Consider the following 23,067-nt stretch of genomic DNA (forward strand, 5'->3'; position numbering starts at 1 on the left):
AACTGTGGCATGATGACAGGGACAATACTAGAAAAAAAAAAAAAAGAAAAACCCAACCCCAAAGCCTTTTTTTTTTTCCTCCCCTCCCCCTTTCTTAATGCAAACAATGGATTTAAGTCAGTGGACTTCAATTAGTGAAACCTGAAAGAGCAGGAGCTAACAGCAGCAGCTTTGATGAGCCAAAGACACAATAATACTGATTACTATCATGCTGAACACTATCACCAGGAGGGCCAGGGCAAAAGATCTTTACATTAATAAAGGCTGTGTCTATATTAACACCTTAGCTCAGAGCAACAACATATTTTTCAAGCTCTCCCCCCTGCGTGATGGTTCAGTGTCTAGGCCAGTTTTGGCACACGCAACCATGCTGTTTTGAGAGGAAGGTGAACTTGAAGCTCTGCTCCAACCCATCTGCTACCGGGGCAGGTCAGAACTAACAACCAGTCCTTTAGCTTTGAACCCCAAGTGCAGTGAGACTGTTTAGTCCTGGGGACCAAATTAAATCTAGCCCAAAATAAAAACTGAACTGCATATAGAGCAGAGGTCATGATATCAACTGCGTTAGTCTATCGAGTCTGCGAGTCATCTGAATGACATAATAGAGAGACAGCAGAAGCAGCACCCTCAGATCCCAATGGGCTGACTCCCTCTTAATCCCAGCGTACAGCCTTGTTGACTCTGCAGACTACGCTAACCCATGGCTATGACTCGGGCCTCTCCTCCTTCAGGTCCAATAATCGACACACGCCTCATTTGGGATGCCCTGTATGATGCAGGCAGGAATATGCTAGTTTAACCTAATGGGCAAACAGCACATCATTCTTGGGGGTCAGGGAGAAGTGGGGAGAGAAAAGACCAGAAAACGGTCCTTTCCTCCAGCAGGGGGGAAAGGAAAGAATGACGCCGTGAAATAATATATATAAAATTAAGATAATTAAATCTCACATGACCTGCTAAGCAGAATGGGGCTTAAATATCATTAGTAGCTTTTTGTACTTCAGTTTCAAGAGAAGATTTCTTGCAGCAGAGTACCTATTCTCTTAATGGGTTTTCTTTTGTGAAGATATTTTACAAAAAATCATAATCAGAAGATATAGCTTTGATTGTTTTTAAATAGCAACAATTTTTATTGGGGGGGGGGGGGCAGTAAAAACCTTCCCAAACACGAACCCTCTCAATAGAAATGATGTGTCTTCAGTCTATGTAAGGGCACTATTTCAGTACAACAGGGTATCGTGGAATAAAGGCACGGAAGTTGACATTTATTACACATTTTACACATATTATTAACTTTTTGGTTACTTAACTGCTTTGAAAAAACATAAGAGTTTTTCCTTATTGAAACAGCTAATACTCCTGGGGGAAAAGTTGTTTTAACTTCAAAACGACACACAGCCTACACGATACATTTTCTTCCCCAAAGAGAGGATTTTTTGCTGCTGTTTGAAATCTTCCTAAGGTGTCTGTGTCATAGCAAAGTCCTCATCTTCAGTATGTAAGCAGCGGAAAAGATGAAAATCTCTCTCAAAGGAAACCCATCAATTTTGCAGCATTTTATCCCGGATGTTTTCACTGTAACACACATGGCAGATCACAAAACGCCAGGCTGGGCTGCCGTTAACTGCTAACTTCACTGTAGACCAGACACTCTGTAGACTCCTGGTCTTCAAGTACCGCAAAGTGAAAACTGACTGCAACAGAGCCTTGCGCTACACAAAGTAAATGATACGATCAACAAATATTTAAAAAGGAGCAGAACTAATGAATATAGTGCACCCAGTTTCACAAGGCAAGAAACACTCAGACTCTGAAGACTATTTATGCTTAGATGAGCAGTTCATCTTTGTCAGCTTCTGAACATTACTGGCAGCTCCACACAGCTGAGGATTTGCTTTCCTTTTTCCCCCTCCTAAAGTGGTTTTCTCTGATGCTTTTTATTCAGTTACATTTGAAGTAGGTTTTCAAAAGGTATAGGAACACATTTTACAATGAGATGGGAAACAGAAGTGCTGTAGTCAAGATACACGCTGAAATATAACAACGAAAGGGTAGGGCCAGCAGGAAAAAAAAGAAATCCCATCGATAAACACATCTAGTTCTACCCTATGATTTCACAATATTTCTGGTATTGTTGAAATATCTGCAGTTTTGCAGAAGAGAAATCAGTATGCAAGTGCTTAAAGACTGATGGTGCTGCATGCACAAAAGAGGGAAGGATCTAACATTGCACAGGTAATCTTGACTTTGGCCATTTCTAATGTAACAGCTTACGTTCTGCAACCTTAAATATTATTTTAAGAGCCTTTTTCCTCACCTCTGAAATATTTCAGCTCATTCCCACTGTTTAGAGTGGGGGGAGAGAGAGGAAGGAGTGACTTGGGGGCTTCTTTTAAGAAGAAAATAAAAATTGTCCTGTGTAACACAAAATTAACATCAGCAATACACAAATCTGACAGCTTCACGACACAAACCTTTGCCTTTTCAGCCAGAAGCAACCGGTAACTCGAACAGGCTAATTTACGTGATTCGGCTACTCAGCACACCCGTGACACACGCCTGGCCGGTAACTCACAGAGCCGCGCGCTAAGCGCACTGGGAAAACGGTGGCTGGGTTTTGTTGCTGGGAAGGGGAGGTGGGCTGGAAGAGTGCAAACAGGCAGGGTTGCCTTGCAGGCAGTCACGAGATGTTCGCCTGGAGAAGCTGTACACCTAAACGAAACAGTTCTGAGCCTGCCTTATCACCAGCGGGAAGTCTTATTTCTCACTCTGCCGCTTAACGCACTTCTGTGTTAATTTATCACAAAAATTAATCTGATATCAGGCAAGCTCCTGCTGTTGCTGTGGGAGCACACTAAGGGTAGAATACCAGCCAACGGACTAGAAGGGCTAAGTCAAATACAAAATCTAGAAATAGAAGAGATACTGAGAGGTGATGAAGATGACCAAAGATACGGAACAACTTCTGTAGAAGGAATAAGCAAACAGGCTATAATCTTAATCCTGGAAAAAGCAGCAACTGATGCAGGATATGGCAAATATATTTAAGATCCTGCATGGCTTAGAAAATAAATAAAGAATTACTCACTATTTAAAAAAATATTAAAATCTACAAATGAATATTCAGGTGACAGGATTAAAAATGAAGCACTTTTCCAAGTAATCAATATACTAAGTATGGAACTCCCTAGCATGGGTTGTTGTCTATTCCAGAAGCTTAACAAGCTTCAAAAAGTGATTAAATAAATTAATGAAAGGAAAAAAGAAAAAAAAAATCAGCAGGCACTTAATACATGAATTTAACAAATGTAAAGAGACACACATGGAAAAGATTAAAGGGAAGGAGGGAAAATTAATCAAATTTATTTTCCTAAGCAGGGAACTAGTCTGTAAGCTTCCAATGGCAGAATAAGAGATTAGACTGTTATAAAACCTAAAAGATAAAACCTCAGACACTTCAGTTTTCTTAAGAGGAAGAGAGGAAGGAGTCTTTGTGCAAAGGGAGGGGCATGAAGAAGGATAAAACTCTGATGGCAGCAATATTTACTGGACAATCTAGCACATTTTCACTCAAAGGAGAAACATACCCTAATATTTACACATGTAGGGCTTCCTGCACAACTATTAATTTTAAACTCTGGCATTGTATTTTGAACAAAGTGACAAGACATCAAAAGGAACCAGAGGAACAGCAGTAATGAAGTAGATCGATAAACAATTCAATAACTCTTTGAAGACGTTCAAATGGCCTCTCAGAGCTAGACGCTTTCTGTATATATTAAACATGACTTTTTTAAAAGAAAGTTAACACGCCAAATACATTCCTGTAGGCCAGCACAGCAAATTTAAGCTCTCTAAAATATGAACTTCCCTCTACAAAACGATAGGCAAAAAATAAGGAGAAAGAGTTAAAAATCATCATATAATTACCATAAGCTGTGATGGATGTACAATCAACAGAACTAGCCATGTGCCCAGCCAGGTCAGTACTGATCAGTACTGCAAGAAAAAGCATTATACAGTCTACTATTAAGTGCAATCAATTTGCGTAGCAGATAACGTTACAGAGTTGCCAGTTTTACATCATAGACTTCAACATACCATTGAAATTACCCCAAATTTCTCTCAATAAAGTGCGTCATTCCTTCTACATCTAAGTAATGTGCAACCTAATAATATCTGAAAGCTATAAACTAGGACACTCAGAGATAAAAAAGTGATGTTATTTAATCTCATTGTTGGGAGCTGTTAGGTGTGGAAGACAGAGAGAAAACAAAGTATTTTGCTGAGATAATGGAAATCATTCCTGCCAAACGAGATAATCATCATGCATTTTCACCTATTTGTCTCTATCTACATATATCCATACCAGATCCCAGTTAACACTGGGATGTGTTTTGCTCACAAAGTAGCGAAAATATACAAAACAACAGTAGCCTCCCCAACATTAAAATGATGGCTCATATAAAATTATACAAGCATTCCTGGGAGCACTGCCTAGACAGCACAGACTCACCAAAACATTGATATCATCCCTGGGCTAGCTACAGAGTGAGACTTTCTTCTTGTAGCCCTCTCTGGGAAATTTTGCATTACGAATACTGCAGCAGGGTCACTGGAGCGCTGCCACCACGCAAGTCTTTTCCCTAGTCTGATGCTCAGGATATTTAAGATGGAAGATCATTCCCATTTGGTCCCATTCCGATAGAGGAACACACGGAACCCAGGTCTTGCAAATGAGTGAGTATTGCAGCCAAACTAGACACCACCTCAGATGGATACAACCACCTCTGGTTATTACTCACAGAAAGTATACTCGCTAAAAGAAACACAAAATTAAATCAGCTGTCCATCCCCAAAGGACAAGTAGGTCCTGAAGCACTCTCACAAAGCAGAAGAGAGAAAAATGGGGAAGGTAAATCCCTCTTATAACCTGTGCTAACCTTGGTCAACAAAGGTTACCAAATTGCCCTTTACTGTTACTTAGCAGTACCCCTGGTGAAAACTGAGGTTTTTGCTGAAAGGAAGTATACTTGGTTGTGTAGAACACCAGGCTCAGAGTAAGGGATTATTACTATTCCTCAAAAAATTATATAGAATATCCACAGGTATAATTTCAGTACATTCTAGAGGTAAGCATCAAAAGAGACTTTAGCCAGTTTAGGACAAGGTTATTTGAGTACTGCAATTTCATTTTCAAGCTCAACAAATGTATACTTTTAACTATGAATTCGTAGGGCTGTATTACCAGTTTCAGAGATAATGAGAACTTCCATGTCACACTTGCTCTCCTTAATCACTTGCATGCACTCCCAGTGTTTTAATTTTCACATAATTGCACAAGACAGACATTACACGCACTTGCACCATCTGCCTCCACAAGGGCAGATGTTTTCCAGCTGCAAAATCTAAATGACCATAGGATTATTATTTCATTGAAACATTTCCTAATGCACCAGGAATAACATGCAGGAAAGGCCGAATTATATGTCCAATATTACATTTATACCTCATCTATCTGCTAACAATAATTTTTTAATCCATACTGTTCTGGTCTGCTGAACAATTTTTTTAGTGTCTCTTATCTTAAGAGAACCGATAGGCTCAAGGGACTGGTTGTAACAAGGCTGCAGGTTGTCACAGTGTGTTTAAAGTTTTGGGGGCTGCTTTGATTTAAAAAGAGAAACAAAAAAAGTAGCAGTGAATCAAGGCCAATTAAATAAAAAAGCCCATACAGAAAAGCAACACGCTTCACCATGCTCCAAAGTAGCCCTAGGAGAGACAGATGGTCCGTACAGCAGGCCAATGACAATATTTCATCACCTCTCTCAGAGTGCAGCCCCTTCACACTGGGCGGTGACTTTTCCAAATAAAGAGCAAAAGAACAAGAGTCATAAATCCACAGTTTCAGCCCTTCATCGTGGGCTCAACACCTTTAAACAAAACGTTGCAGCAGAGTCTGTTGTGTCCTTATAGCAACATACATCCTTGGGAAAGGAGGTGGGACTTCCACACCACGTGGATGCAAAGGGTGGACTCCTCACCAGGAGGGGTGTCCACAGCAGATCTGAGGTCTGGTGCATATGTGAGGCCACGTCCACAGGAAGCCTGGGTCAGAGCTGATAGCTAAGCTCAGCTCTCATGTCACAGCCCCGCTGCCTCAACCACAAGCCAAGCCTTCCTTTCACTCCCTAGGACCAGTGGTACCATACCTTTCTTAAGGACCAATTTCCTATTCCCCCTTTTTACTCATACGTATATTGTGAGGCACACAGAAGAAAATGGTACCACCTCAAGGCCATCAACGTTCTTGCTTCAGCCAGGAAGACTGAAGTTTGCATAAACAGGTGCATTGCTAGAAAAACAGTTTTCAGAAACCATAGTAAAATTTCATATGTTTTTCTTCCTCCCCATGTAATTACATCTCTTAATTTTGTAATTGGACATCTTAATTGCATAATTAAAAGGACATGAAGTTGCAGCTTAATTAGTCTTAATTGTTATGCAAGGTCATATCCTAGTGATGCAACTCAATTTGCAGAAAACATGGCACCTGTTTCTGTCTCAACCATTCCTACACAGCAGGATGGATGAGGGATGCAATTTCATGTTTAAAGGGAGGAAAGTCTGCTTGGGAGCCCAATAATTCTGGCTTTTCATTGCCATAAAGGAGGTACTCAGTAGGCCACTGGCCCATTATTTCACAGGGTCAAAAAGGGATTGCAATGCTATGGTGGCTGCATTCCTGAAATGTTACCTAGCATGCACATCAAGTCATGATGTGCTGTGCAGGCAAAGCCAAGTTGTATTCCCACAAGTGCATACGTACCTCAGCTGCCTTTCACTTTTTAATCTGTCGAGTTCTGGTCAACCAGAGAACTTGCTTGATGTCTGTTGCTGTCAGGGAACTGATTTTAGAGTTCAGCTCTTGTACCTTGTTCTTCAACAGCAACAGTACGTACAGAGACACTCAGTGCTATTAAGAACCAGCTGGCACAAGGGCTGCATGGAGTCGCATCCTGCCACGGAAAGCCCTGGGAAATACAAAATTGCTTCAAGAGGCCTCCAGGTGCTTTTGCGCCCAAGACATCCTTCTTGACAGAAGACAAGGTGGGGAACACACTCCTTCCTCCCTTTTTGGGACCAGCCTGTCAGCATATATATGGCAGGATGGCAGGCACCAAAGCATAGACAAAAAGAGTTACTGGAACAAAAATCCAGGCATCTTCCCCACTTGCAGTCTCAAATAAGCAGCTCTGACAGACTGCAGGGACAATTCACCTCCCTTTAGACAGTTCTGGATAAATGCAGACAGACCTCGTGATTACACAGCATGTGAAATAATTATTTTATTTATTTATTTTTAAGTTAACATTAAGGGGCCACCATCCATCCAGAGGTCCTGCTGACCAGAAACAGATGCGATCAGAGCACCAGAGATCACTTCATAGTGTGCAGACAGCCTGGATTAATGGTCCACAGCCCAACTTTGTTCTGGCATTTCCTAACTTGTGTGTGCTTGACTTTACAACCTCAATAATGTGCCTTTAATGCAATTTTCTGTGCAAGTTCTCAGGTTTTTTAAAAGCTCATTAAAAATCCATCACATTGCATCACTTTGCATCCCCAGGGGTCATCAAAAGACCCTAGGACTATGGCAGAGACCTTTGCCAAGTGAGCTAATGGCAGAGCTGACAGAAGAAGCAGGTTGTCTTTCACACAAGGGAGCTGGGAGGCACAGCCTGCCAGAGGGTCTCTCTAATACTTCCTCAGAGAGAAAACACAGCAAAATTGAAGAGTTCCTAAACCAAAACGCTAGGCTCCTCGCTGAGTGCTGACACCTCACCAGTGAGCCCTCATCTGCTCCTCTGGCAGCACTGCCACATCCCCCGCTCTTCCTCATCCATGGTCCTGCCTCCACTCCCACCCCCAATCTCTGCTTCTCACTTGAGCAGACCTGCACTGCTCCCCTCACCTAGCCGCTGCCTCGCCTCTCGTCCTGAGCTCCCCAACCAATCCCTTCCCAACACAGTCCCATCGCCGTCCTCCACGCAGCGATTTATCCCAGGATCGCTTGCGCAAGTCCCCTCCTTTCTTACCACTTCAGCACCCACAGCACACAACCCTTCCCACCACCCTGGCAGTGCTGCACGCAGGTGGTGCATGAGTCGAGGGAAAAAAGGCTGGTGGGGAGCTCAGACAGGTGCCCCGCTTGGAGTTCTTGTGCCCAAGCCTCATTGATGCTATCGCATGGGGGATCCATTACAGAAATGCTTTGCTCAGTCCCTGTAATTGGAGCAAGCTGAACTGCTCTCGGGGACTCGCTGCCTGGTCAACCCTCAGCACAGACAAAGGGTGGGAATATGCGTAGCAAAGACAGAATCACAAGTATTAGCTTAAAATTATATATAAACATAAGAGATTCCAGTGAATGTGTGCTAACTACAGTTTTTCAAAGACTTACAATTTGCCCACATTTGCATGAGAAAGGCAGAAAGTACATCCACTGACAAAAACTACCTCCTTTCACCAAATATTGAATCCCTGCGTCAAAGCTAATATAAAAATCAAACACCACCTCTAAAGTGTAATAAAAAAAACCCCAGAAAGATCGCAAAAATAAAACAAACAAACTAACATTTTTATTTAGCCTTTGTCTCAGAAATTATGGAGCTCATTTTAACTGAAATTTTTCAGTAATTCCACCTACCACACACATCAGTCCTGGAAAACTTCAAGCCCAGCTGCTTAGAGTTTGATAAAGCAATAGGCAATTGAAAATAGAGTTGTATAATGGGAGCATCACACAATCTTAATTTGTGGTGCTCTCAGACCCGCCTATAATTAAGTATGCCAGATTAAAAATAAAGGAAGTGTTGGCTCTCAGTCTGAGAGCACACATAAAATCTCAGTTCATAGCTAGTTATTTTATGCAAGTTCTAATCCATTATAGTAGGGGGGTGACAATGACAACAGTGTCTGACCCATAATTACAGGAAAGATGCTGTAATACTGTACATACCAGACAGCCTATGATAAACTTGAAATTAATACTTGAGACTCTGCCTGCTCCCCACGAGGTGAAAACTGAGAGTACTCTGATGCCACAAGGAGAAAGGATGCCTCTATTTTTCTTTTCTTGCTCAGATCTTCATTCCTGTTTCTCTCATTTTCCATCATTCCCAATAACAAATAAAACTCACCCCAAATTATTAAATTACACTTCGCACACACACATCACATTCCATTTCCACACCATTCAGGTACAAAGGAGGCACAAACACCTCTGGAGGAGTGATCCCATTTCCTGGCAGGTGGCTAAAGCAGCACAGAAGAACCCACTGGAAGCGAGAATGCTTCAGGGAACAAATGACAATCTGCTACATCACAAAATAGCACCAATGCTGGCTGCACAGCCCCAGAATTAAACAAGAGAAGCTACCATACGTGCATCTAAATAGTGCAAGTCCAGAGGTCTGTGTTTTGCTACATTGATTTAATACCACCGGAACTGAAGTGAAGGGTGTCCAGAGCTCCTTTCATGAAAAGCAGCAAAGCACTGTGGTCACCAAGGGACAACATCATTAATTTCTGAAGGGAGGAAGAGACAATCCTTCCAACCTCAAGACTCCTGCACATATGAACAGTGAGTGGAAGTTCAGAAGTGGGGTTCAAAGGCTTGTGGAAATACAGAAAATAAACTCAGCCTCCTCTTTTCCTTTACACCTTATTCATGACTTCTCGAGTAACTACAGATTGATTGACAAGAGTTGAGCCCACAGGAAAGAGGAGTAACTCAGTCCTTTTCATAATGTGAATTCATCTTCTAAGAGACAAAGTAGACAGAGCAAGGAATATGCATAACTTTTATTCCCTACCCCAGCACTAGCAGACTACCCTTTAGCAACCATAGGCATGAGAGAGTGAAATTATTTCAGTCACCTTTCAGCATGTTTGAGCAGTCAATCACCATCACCAGCCCGAGTAAGCTATCGTGGGCCACTAACAAAGGCTGATACCTACTACAAAACAGAAGGTAGTTGAATAGATGCCAAACAAAGCCAAAGGAAAAGCAGAATTTCAAACAGACTGGATGAAAGGGTTGCAGGAAGCAAACTTCAAGTAGAGTCTCTGAACTCAAAAAAAAAAAGCCTTAAAAAAAGTGGGCTCAAGGGTTGCTCCCAAGTGCCATCCAGATTAAAAGCAAAACAAAAGCAATTGGGATTTTCTGGAGCTCTGAATCACCCATTCAAGCCGTAAGGAGTCTGAGCAGCCAACCACATGCAGAAATAGCAACGCTGGGTATGCACGAAGTGTTGAACCCAGAGCAGGATACACTGAAAGGTATTTTCCTTCTTTAATCACTGAAAAATGCAGCAACACCACGCATTACTTGTAAAACAGCAGGTTGGACTGTTCAGACGGAAATATACTTTTTAAGCTGACACGTTCCTCTCTGGGCTGCTGGTTATAAAAATGTGCTTGTTGCACATTATCTCATCTTCAGGCTGCACTTTGAAGTCCATTCTGGCCATTCCTCCATGACACAGACAAATTCCAATCCTTAAGAATAATTCTCTTAACTTTATAAAGAAACCCTTGTTCAAGTCAGATAATTTTCATGTAGAGCTTGACATGGAAATGGCTTTCCTGGAACAGAGTTGATTTGCATTACTCGGTGTCATAGCACATGACAGCTTACTCTGCAGCCTGCTTTTCTGGATCTTCCATAATCCACGCAGCCGCAGACGTCCTCCTCTCCATGAAGCAGTTGCGCACATGACAGGAAGAGCTAATTTTAATGAAGGGTCTTTGCTCTCGTATCGGTCATGTTCTTTCTCGAACTGTTTATCTGGCAAGCTCCTGGATGCAATTTGTAATCATTGCTCTTTGCTAACAAAGGAAAGCCCATTACTGTCTCCTGTTCCTTTGACTCTTGGGTTTCTAACATCTGACGTACTGTTGCACGAGTAATGTACCATACGAATCCGTTAAAGACCCCCTTCACAGCGTCTCTCCAAGGACCTGCTATTGCACCCCTGTCCCAGCTCATCCTCCCTCCTTCAGTTAAACAGTCTCAAACGCTCCTGGCACATGAAAGCAAAACGCTTCAGCGCCTCAACTGCAAATTCACTGAGACAGCGACCATCTTTCCATTACATTGCACAGCCTTCATGCGCGCAGTGGAGCCCTGATCTTTGACAGGGGTTCATAGCTCCTGCTGAAACGAAAACGATAAATAAATCATCATCACGGGGTTCCCTAAAGCGGACGGAAGCCTGCTCACTGTCATTCGATTACTTTTTAACTACCACAATGAACTAAAATTCCACAGGGAGGTAACAATAGCGAGTCATTACCATGAACGATTCACCTTCAAAGAGAGGCAAGAGGACAGCTGAAGCCCAGAGAAGCCAGTTTTCTTCACCCTCTCCGCAAGTGCCTGGGTGCGGATCAGTGATATTTTCCAGAGGCAGAACAAAAACTAGATGCTGATACACAGAGGCTTTGAAAGAGATTAAGAAGTTGATATAAATGAAAGGACTGCCAACCAAATGGGGATCAAGAGCAGAAGAGAATAAGAGCAAGGCACGATACAAATTACAGAACTCCTGGCAGGAAGAAAGAGGTTTGTCAAAAGGAAAGGTTCTCAGCCAGTCAAAGTTTCAGAGAAGTCACATACTGGAGAGGGGATGCAGGATCATCAACACTACATTGAGTCATAAATAAGGAAGAGACTCTGATGCAAGGAAACAGGTTCATTTATTATTACAGTTGGATTTGTGTATTTCTTGTGCTAAAAGAATGAGGTGGTTTTTTTTTTTTTTAGGCTCATTACAGAACTGCATCATTACTATCAGCTTTAGTTTGTCTCTAAGGAGCTAACCATAAGACAAATAATTCTACTTAACCACTGGGCAGTTCGAATTTAGTGCCTGTCCTAAGTGAAGCTAGACTGGAATATCCAATCATGTCAAAAAGCCTATAGATAAAAATCTTTGAATTGGAGGAATACCAAAAAGACACTCAGGAAAGCATTAGCACAATCCACCCAAACCAAGTAAAATGTAGCAGTGCACAAATCTTATATACCATGTGCCAAACATGGCGATCTGGAAAAAGGTGACCCTCACTGGCCAATACCAGAGCTCTGAAGATAAGCTTTAATTTTAATGTCTCCCCCAAGTGGTAAGTGAAACAGTGGTTGCAATTTAAGGGTAAGGCGATGCATTCCTATATGGCCATACCACACTGCATAGTGTCTGCTTTATTTACTTTGTCACTACACTAGGAATAGCTAGCTTAAGCTAAGGTACTTTTGAATCCTTTAGGAAACCATACTTCTATATTTATGTATGCATCCATATAAGTACATTCATGTGCACGCATACACGCACAAAATCTGTTCATTTCCCCACAGAACAAAATTAATATCCAACAACTTTGTATATTTTGGATATTGTTCATTTTCCACAAGGGGTTCTGGATATCATGCTTTTATTCACACTGAGCATCCATCTTTCACAAGCGTCTTTTCCTTGAAGGAGCATCTGCAGCAGCGGTGAGTGAAGATGACGTTCTGCCATTGAGCATTCACACTAGCCCCCCTCCAGAAAGGGCCGGTTTCCTCCTCCTTGGGAAGGTGCCCTACTGAACAACACTCAGGGAAAGCCTAACATGCAAATTTGAAGATTTTCTATGCTATGGTTCCACCAGTTACAGTTAGTTTTGCTCTATTCTATTGTTTAGGCTCTCTGCTAGAGAACCCAGTCCTTCGCAACTACTTTTATTTCAAATCCATTCAAAGGACCAGATCCCACCCATGATTACCACAGTAGCCTAGGGACCTGCGAGTTGGTGTAAAGGCTCTCTGCTGTGGCAATTTCCTTTTCCTCAATATAAAAATACAAAAAGATAACAAACTTCAAGGATTCTTGGAAGAGGAAGGAAGAAAATGGAAGTTATGTGAGGAAGGAATCGGGTGGCTGCCTACTTGAGTGGTTTAGAAGATCAATTGGTTTCACTTTTGCATCCACAGGTATCGGTATTTGAACAAACAATATTTTGAAAAAAAAATTTCTTAAACTTATGCAATAGAAAAGGTACAATTTGTAACTGAGGAAACGATGAGGCAGCATCCTGCTGAAGGGGAATGTTTTCAAAATTAAGTAGTGTTCCATAACACATGCCTAACAAAACGGCTAAGAAGCTCTGTACTAACAATACTGATTTTTAACAAATCCTGGAACACTAGCACAACTCAGAGCATTTGAAGGACTGCCAGCATAATCCCAAAATCTAAAGGGACAAGAGGAGAGCAGAGGTAATAAGTTAATTAGCCTGACATCATTCTTACAGAAAATAATGGAACTATCAGTTTGGGATGCCATCAACAAGGAATCTGAGGAGAGGTTAAAAACGTAATTTATGTCTTTCACTATTGTCAAACAAGCTTTTTGTTTTGGGCTGGTTTTGGTTTTTTTTTTCCCCGGCAGGGGTATAGGTATGGTTGATAAATACAACTCTTTCAACAGCATCTACTCGATCTAGTCCAATGTGCTAGAATCACTAGACCACATAACATCTTGCTTAAAAGACCTCACACTACATGGAGAACTAACATGACACCAAACTAGACAAGCTAAAAGTTGGTTCAATACTTGGCCACGAAACATTGCAGATAACCACGAGGTATTAATCAGCAGAACTTTTACTAGTATGTACTGGTTTCAGCTGGGATAGAGTTAATTTTCTTCCTAGAAGCAGGTACAGTGCTGGGTTTTGGATTTAGGATGAGAATAATGTTAATAACACACTGATGTTTTGGTTGTTGCAAGGCAACGTTTACCTCAAGTCAAGGATTTTTCAGCTTCTCGTACTGCCCCGCCAGCGAGGGGGCTGGCAGTGCACAAGAAGCTGGGAGGGGACACGGTCAGGACCACTGACCCAGACTGGCCACAGGGATATTCCATACCATATGATGGCATGCTCAGTATATAACTTGGGGGTAGTGGGCCAGGGGTTTGGACTGTGGCTCAGGAACTAGCTGGGCACTGGTGGTCCATGGGGGGTGGAATGCGTGTGTGTACATGGCTGTGTGGTTGTTTTAGCTGCCTGCTGAGTTAAACCACAACAAGGATTTACAGGGATAGTTTCTTATTCACTAATAAAAGGAATAATGAGTTACGGCCACTTAAATCTGGCCCAGATTTTCTGTGCTAAGGAATGTGTCCACTGGTCTCTCTCTGGCATCCTGCTGCCATAGAGCTGTTGGAGTGGCCATGGGACTTGATGTTTGGAAATCTGTCCCGACAGCTGTTTGATAGCTGTTGGGCATTGCATACCACCAACAATGGTCCCACTCACCTGAATTATGACAAATCCATCCTGGCCATGGCATTTATATGGGCACAGTCCAGCCAGCAGGTCATCTATTAGATTAGGGCTGTAGGAGGCAGCTGAGACAATCTGAGAGCCCACTGCTGCTGAAAAAGTGGTTCCCTTCCCCCTGCCACCCACCTCCGCATATTCCCTCTTGCTGCTTTCCCTATGTTCATCTGATCCCTGCCTGAGATGATGCTGCCACTAAACCAGCAAACCAACCCAGCAGAAACGAACTTATTTTGCTGGTACTTTTGTATCTAGGAAGAGAGGGAAGGGTGCCCACGTAGGTAGCCAGATAGGTCCACCAAGGGGCCAAATAAGTGCCAGAGTCAGCAACAACAACTGGGCAATGGGAAGGGGAATATCCCTTTTGGCAGCTGTGAGCTATCAGGTCAGCTCAGTCACTATGTGAAATGTTTCCCTTAAACACAGTGACTCTAAAGCTCTTTCCTGGCAAAGTTAACCACTGACACAAAGATGGGTAGGACAGCACGGAGCAAAAAGGACAGGCTGCAGCTACAGAACAGGGAAGTGAAGTCATCTGGCAACCTGATGATGCATCTAGGAAGCAAAAGCACAGATCATACCTCCAGGATGGAAGGCTCTGCTTGGAAAGGTCACAGACATGTCCTTGGTCACTGCTTTGAGTAGATCTGGAAGCATTACCGGTGGTGCTAGAAGCACCAACATACACCCCAGGAGTATAAAAATGGGCTACTAGACAGAAGTGAGGAAACGGCATGTAGAGCATAGGTAATACAACTGCACAACTGTTACACACAGTCCTGTTCAGGAAAGACGTGGGAGTGCTGCCTGGAGCTCAAAGGAGGCTTGCAGACAGAGACCTAAGGATGGGGAAGAAAAAGTAAAACGAACTTTTAAGCGGGAAGCTTAAGGAGCTCAGTTAGTGCAGCATATTGAACAGAAAGTCGAGAGGTGCTGCCTACATATACTCACACAGGAACAAGCTCCGACAGCGAGCAGCTTTCCTTCCTCTCTAACAAAGCCAAAACATTCACAGAGCTGGGTTTAGACATTACAGAAATGTAACTCTGAATTCAGATGCCATTTCTTGAAATGGAGGGCATGTAAAGATTAAAACAGTTTTACCAGGGAAGCTCGTGGACTCACTGTGGCTTTCAGAAGAAGGCTCCCCTTTCTTTTTTTTTGAAGAAAAAAAACCCCAACAACCAAAAAGCCACACCACACAGCACTTCCCCTTACAAAGTCTAAAGGAAAACACACAGCCTGAATACACAGGAAGTCAAACTAGATGGAAACATAGATCATTCTGGTCTATAAATAAACAAGTGATTAACTATTGCTCTAATTGTTGTTTGCTATCGATGGAAGAGGGACTATTTTCCTCCTCTTCCATCGGAGATGGATTTGTGCTACCAATACAAATCAGTGACAAAGTCACAGAACTGGCCCCTTCCACAGCAATACAGTCACACAGCCAAAGACAGCAACAAAAAGGCGTTGGCTAGAAATTGCCCACCGCTTATATGCAAAGACAAATACTTTGCCTCTTTAAATGGGAGTCTAAGCAATGATACCAAGCCAGCCAAGCAGTCCCAGACACGTTTAGGCTTTTCTGTATAGAAAGATTTTCTAAAATCTAGAATCTGGCTTTTATTTTACTACTTTATCCGACCATGCAGTTTCATTAAACATGTTTTAGAGCATGGAGCCTTCTATATAAAGAAAACACAAAGACCTCTTTGAAGGTCTTCCTCATACCAAATAAAGCCTATTTGGGAAACCAATCATCCCACAAGTCTTCCACTTTTAAAAAAGTTAATAAATAAAAAATAATCATCATAATGAACAGGCAGCTATTAGGAAGAGTGATTCTTTGAAGGAAAGGGGAAAAACAAAAACCCCGTCTTCTGCTTGTGCACAGGGGAGTGTCTATTATTAAAGGCCACAACCACAAACAGAAATGCAAGACCACAACACAGTCACCATTTTGAATCTTACAAGTACAGCACAACATCATTAGAGAATTTCATACAACCCTCTAGATGTACAGAGGGATGAGCATGCGTGGACATATGAAGAGCTGTAAAGAATGGTTTCCAACTTACAGTAACTGCCAACAACCTAAAGCATCTTTTAAGGAAGGAGGAAAAAAGTTGCAAAAGCCTACCATTTCAAAATCAGTGCACCCAAACACATTCTCCAATAAGTAGAGCACTTTCTAAAAGATATATGGATACAGCAAACCTCTAACCAAGTCTCTTTAACATAAACCGAGAAACAAATTCTTCTAACCTACTCCTAGATACTAGACCTCATAAGATATATTCTCCACTTCAAAACATGAACACCCAAAGAAGACCACATATCCTTCAACAGCCATGCCTGCACTGGTTTACCACTCTATAAGATGCAGGCAGGCAGGATTAATTATTCCTTTAGCAACATATCATGCACCTGAGACTTTCTACTATGGCCAGGTCACCTGTGGGCTTAAACCTCCTAAAAATTTAAGTTGTGTTATTACTCTTCTCTCCTGACAGACCAGAGCTAGAAGAACAGTTGCTTTTTTTTGATTCTGAAACAAGTCTATTTGAACAGAGTTGTATTTTACGGCAGAGCATAGCCCTTTCTTCGTGTGCACAATTTGCCTCCTGTTGCTTGACCACTGGCACAGGCTTTCACATGCACCCTTATCATAGCTTTTCTTCCTACGGAGCAAAGCTGTAAAAGACTAATCTGTGATGTTAGAAACCAGCATTTGAGAAGGGAAAAAAAAAGAGTTCAATGGCAGTACATGGTGACAGGACAAAATTTGGGGAATGGATTATCTGAGGTTGTTAGTGAGCTTAGACAAAGAGATTTTCACAGTTATAGCTGCTGGCATGTTGGCAAAAGGGTAGCTGAGTCTCTTACTTGCCTGCACCTGGTTGGTGAAACTTTGCAATGAATAGACGGGAGATGACTCAGAGGCCCTTATGAAACATCCATGGACCAGTCATCCGAGGCTGCGGTGGTTCCTGTTGTTCCACTGGCAAGTTGTGGCTGGTGATAAAATAGGTTGCGCGTCTCTCAAATGGTGCAAATTTTTGTTTGTTTTTTAAGATAATTTAATGCTTATGAAAGATGGTATGTCAGCTCAGGCAGCCAAGGCACCCCAAGTATGTGGTAATTACAGCACGCATGTTAGCTGCTCTGGCTTATCCACCTGTCAGTGAATTGGCCGTGGTCTTGTTTCTGTTCAAGCAGCAAAACAGCAGTTCTGCACACAACTGGTACTCCACAACTCTCAGCTTACAAAGACCTTAAACAAAACAAACTTTCCTGGACTTAACTGAAAAACAAGAAGTAACCCAGAGGCTGCATATTCCACATCACAGTATTAGAAATATATTTCAGTGTTTCTCCCATCATAAAGGAGAAAGATTATGTAGTTTGCATCGCTGCCTGCAGCCACATTTTTCAAACTTGGGTGTCAAAAGACAAAGCTCCTAAATCTACATTTATCTACTCAAATAAAGGGGCTCTATCTTAACTAGACATTGCACAGAAATTCTCCAGAAACAAAGTTGCTGGCACTCAACTTCTTCTAAAGAAAAAAAGAAATCATCACATTATGTACATGTAAGTGTCCAAATAAAGGCACCTGAAGATAGTAGAGGAAAGAAGTTTTGACGATGTTGGCCAGAAGAGTTAAGATGACAGAACGGCCCAGCTGAAACTGTTTGCAGCTGTACTAGTAACACAAGGAAGAAATAACAGGCTATAGGAGTGGAGAATGGAGGAGAGGAAGGATGAGATGAAAAATGACGGATTTGCTAAGTGTGCATCTTAGAAAGGGGGCCGGGGCTTTGAGAGAGCCCAGGGAATGGGGTGCCCTGTCTCACCAACACACAGACCCGCAGGTCAGCCCTGAGAAACGCCGAGTCAGCAAGAAGCAGACTGCTGCACATCTGCAAGAACTAAACTGTTGGGTTTACCCTACCTGTTCTGCGTATAAAATTTCTTTAGCCCTCAAAAGCTGTAATTTGAAGAGCAGAGAAACAATTTTCACACAGCTGAGACACAAAACTGTCTGTACAATTTTACCAAGTGTGTGCCTACATGAACCCCTAATTATCTGCACTGTCATGTGTAATTACTCAGTCTGAACATGTAGTAATCGTAAATACGTGAACGTTAGGCATACTTCATACATTCAATAGCATCCTGTGTTTGCACACAGACAACTCTCAGGCAGTATAACTAAGATCATATCCTGAAAGGGGCAAGCAAAGTAAACAAAAGATTTAGTGTATATGTCATTTATCTTGAGATATTACATGAAAACAGAAAATTCCTTTCTAAAATATATAATCAAGTGTTTTCTGTGTTTTTACTTTTAAATAATCAGACACAGCGCTTCCACGGCCTGCACTAATGACAGAAAGTGAAGCTCATTATTCAAGCCCGCTGTGATCAACATAGAGAAAACACGAGGACGGTCATGAGCAGGCAGTCCTAGCACACAATTTTTAAGGTCAGTGAAAGTTACTGTGTGATTACCTTGAAAAACAGACATGATCAGAGAAATATAAATGTAGAAGTGGAAGAATGATGCATCAAGAAATATCACTGTGCACATCTCAGCACACCTAAACAGTCTTTCACAGAGTTGAACCTCACATCTGCAAAAATCTGGAACTGCTCAAACACAAAACTCAGCATATAAAACAGGGTTGACTTAACCCAAGCATGAAAAGGCTGGCTAAATCTACAACAGCCAGATCTCACCCATCTCTTTCTCTTATTCTGGGTATCAGAAAGATTGAAGTGTTAATAGCTGTCTTATTGACTCATTACCTTACAGGCTTTAAAATCTGCATAAAAATAGATTTCAAAAAATCTCTTATTCAAATCAAGCACATTTGACTGCAACTACATCAAACAGAGTCCCAGTTTTATCAGAAATATGCTGCTTCATGTCAGTTAGTTGACACAACCACGCGTCTGCCTCTGTGCTAAATACATGTGCATGCAGGGAGGAGGGGGAGAGAAAGGAGGAGAGCCCAAGCCCATATGCAAACATGCTGTTATCTTTTTTTTTTTCCAGTTGGAAAAAATTGTTAGCACAGCTCAATCAAATCTATCGAAAAGAGCTAGGGACTCATTCAACCATCCTATTTCAACAAGCTCTTTATCCTGGGCCTTATCCCAAATGTGCTGAAGACCATGGGAGTTCCTCGGCTGACCTCAGTGGGTTTTGGATCAGACCCACTCCGCAAGTAATCTCATTTGATATGGTTGTGTTAATTGGCTGTACTGCTGGAATAAAAAAGTATTGCAGAGCATGAGAAGGGCTGACAAAGTCTGACTTATGGAAAGCAGCAGCAAGGCTTGAGCATGATAAAGGCAATATAAGGATTTTGCCCTTGCTGTATGGGTACTAGTGTGATTGAGGGTGAAGCACGTAAATAATTTGGGCAACACAAAGGTTACTTCTCAACTACCAAATAAGCGATTTAACCCACTTCTTAAATTTACTGTGACAACAGTGATGCTGTTCCCAACGCCTCCTCCTTTGTAAATGCTTTAGCCAGATGTAGAAATGGGCAACACCGACACTCCAGCTTCACTGACATGCTCAGCCACATCCTAAATCAATTTGCAGAAGCCCTTTTAGCTCTGGCCTTCTCTGATGGATGAACATCACTATGCAAGACTTTCAGAGCAGTAATGTCTGCAGCACACTGTAGATTTGTATTAAAAACCGCTTTGTCCAATTTGTCATACTGCATTTTATCAATTAATTTGCTACAGTTGCTGTTTCTAAGGTCTCCACAGAGCAGTGATCTCCAAATCTTTTTGATTGCACAACCCTAACAGTAAAACATTTTTGAGTACACACCCCCAACATATGTATATGTACTTATTTATACATTACCTGCATGCACTACTGTAGTAATAAATTATGTGCATTACAAAGCATATATAAAAACAGAAATTAAGAAGGGATGAGATAAAGATGTAGCAACATTATTTTTTTAATTAATGGTACAAAAAATATTTTTTTCCTGCACTCCAATGTATTAATCTTGCACATTCCTTGGGGTACATGTGCCTCACTTTGGTGCCATAGAGGACCACTCTGTGGAGGTGCTATAGAGGACTCAGATATGTTCCCTTCTCCATTGCCAATGACATTTCAAAGTCTTAACCATATAGACACAGATCCTGGCCTGTTCTCCAGGCAAGAAGCTGGCCCATGAGTGCTGGGCAGCACAACAGATGTTTGCTCTCTGCATCTGCTGGTTGTCACTGTATCATACAACTGCTCAGCACTGCTGGCTTCTGCTCAGTGCTTAGGTTTTATAAGGCTGTTCCCGAATTTCCAGTTGCAATCAGTGAATTAAAAAAAAACCCTTCCCTGTAACACAGTATTTATATTCTGCAAACACAATTAAAAATTTAAGTCTTCTCATCTTTGTTCTTATGGATTGAAAAATCACACAACACTTTCCTACATCTTTCACTTAGTCTCTTTTTGTGTCTCCCCTCCTTTCTGTCCTACTGACAACATCAGTCTTCCCATTTTTCTTTTTCCTGTTTTCATAGATATGAGTAAGCCATTTGCCTCTCTGCCCCTCTGCAAAAGTTTTCCCAAAATCTGGCCACCAAACTGAATTTTTTGGCTCCTTTACCTCTTTCCTAACAACATCTCTTACTGGTCTGCTAAAAAAAAAGTTTCCTCAAATTAATGAGTTCTGAGGCATGAAGACAAGGACATGTGTTACTGAGCTTATTCATATAGGGGAGCCGAAATCACCTAATAAGATAGAGCTTTAAAGCTTTATCAGTTTATGAAAAGGCTTAGGGGATAACACAGGTGCCTGCAATCGCAGGGGATTGGGCTCAGTGTCTCAGGGGCCCCCTTTCCAGACTTAGCCTGTCGCCCACCTTTGCCTCGCTTACTGCTGTTTATTGCTGGGCTGTGCTACAGGCAGTAGAAAGCAGAAAACATGCCCTCGGTTATTTTTTGACAGACCTACCCGTTCCTGTATTTCACAAGCTATAAAAAAAGCCATGTCAAATTTAGAGCACTACACCTATTACCGTTTCCAGTCAAAGGTAGGGCCTCCACTCTTGTCTTCACGCTGACTGCTTTCCCTGTAAGCCATCCCCTTATTAACATCAATTGCAAATCAAACTGTAGAGGTGAAATTCATCACTGCGCAAAGAGTCAGCAGGTATCCTACTTCAGCCCATCAAAACAGGGCTTACATTAAACTCTAAGTAGTGCTTAGGTCTTATATTAAGCCTTCGTAGAAGGTGTACTGCATTTTTTCTGAGTTACATTTCATGCAAACCATAACACTAGGAAAATGCACTTCAGCACTTAGGCACTGTGCAAATAGATATTACAAGGAAAAAAAAAAGCTTCAACAGATAGGCTAAGGGGCACTATATTGGGAAACACTTGAATGTTTTTTTTTTCAATGCCATTTTATTCTAAGAAATTGATTGCTTTTCTGAGAAAATTATAAGTGATGTGATCTGATAACCTGTAATAAACACATTAGGGTCTCAAAAACAGACCTTATCAAGTGGAAAATACCTTTAAAGCTTCTCAAACTACATGAGATTCCAAATGCATGTCTTCGTTAATGACATACCAACAGGAAAACAATCTTAGGAAAGACCCAGAAAACCCCACTAAAACCAGAAGCCAGTGTTCAAGAGTGATCTTAACAGCCTTTTATAGCAACATAGTTCCGCTGACTTCTATGGAACAAAAAATAACCTAATTTGTGTTTAAGGGAAAACAAATCCATAACTGCTTCTTGAGAAACTCTATGACCCTCATAGTATGTAACTCACTGTCCTGACCAGTCTCTCCTCTTCTGCTGAGGGTTTGACCCAGAACTGCGGCTGGCCTGAGCCTGGGATAGGAGGGGAGGCATCATGGGGCTCTTAAAACTATCACATCCAAAAGACTGAACCTACGCTGTTTTCATTTTCTCCTTCACACAGCCACAGCAAAACTATAACTGTGGTACAAAATCCATACTGTTACAGGACTACCAGTACACCACATCAACCACACACCCTGCACTAGTAAAGCTGCACTCTACTGCAGCACAGCAAAGCCACCGTGCCCAGGACCAAGTGGAGCTCTACCAGGGGAATCAGAGCATTTAAGGCTCTGCCAGCAGAGCTCCATCCATCGAGGACCACACTTCTTCATACTCCCTGCACATCACCATCTTGTAGTACAGAATCATACATGAAGCCCAGTTTATTTCTCTGAGAATAAGGAAGGAGCATTGCTATGGAAAGGTGGGACACATCCTATCCTGGCCAGATGGTGCTTCTCTTCTGGCAGAGGGGAGGAAAAATCCACAGCTCTTTTAATCACTTCAACTCAAATTAAAGTACTCCTCCATCAAAGTTTGAACTCACACTAGAGGGGTGGCACATCACTGCAGAGCTTCAGGTTTGTGCCTGGCTTCCAGTTGGTGAAGGCAACACCTGCCTCAAGTGTTGAGTCTCAAAGATCCCACCACCCCTCCCAGAAACAGACCCCACTGCCCACCAGCACGGGCTCTCTTTGTAGAAGGGGAAAGCAGGCTGTTTCACCTGGGCTGCTAACGCTCTGCACTGGTTACTGATTACAGAATTACTGCCTCTCAGTTAATTAATCATGTTGTCTGCAAGCAAGAG

The 23,067-nt window shown here is 42.0% G+C and overlaps 1 protein-coding gene across 1 annotated transcript in view; it reads right to left on the reverse strand.

The window, feature by feature from the left end:
* The window catches only part of TBXAS1 (thromboxane A synthase 1), a 250,302-nt gene that overhangs the window by 183,102 nt on the left and 44,133 nt on the right, over positions 1-23,067 (reverse strand). The gene's annotated exons all lie outside the window — the stretch shown is intronic.

Source organism: Grus americana, chromosome 1 (assembly GCF_028858705.1).
Source record: "Grus americana isolate bGruAme1 chromosome 1, bGruAme1.mat, whole genome shotgun sequence".
Taxonomy (NCBI): Eukaryota; Metazoa; Chordata; class Aves; order Gruiformes; family Gruidae; genus Grus; species Grus americana.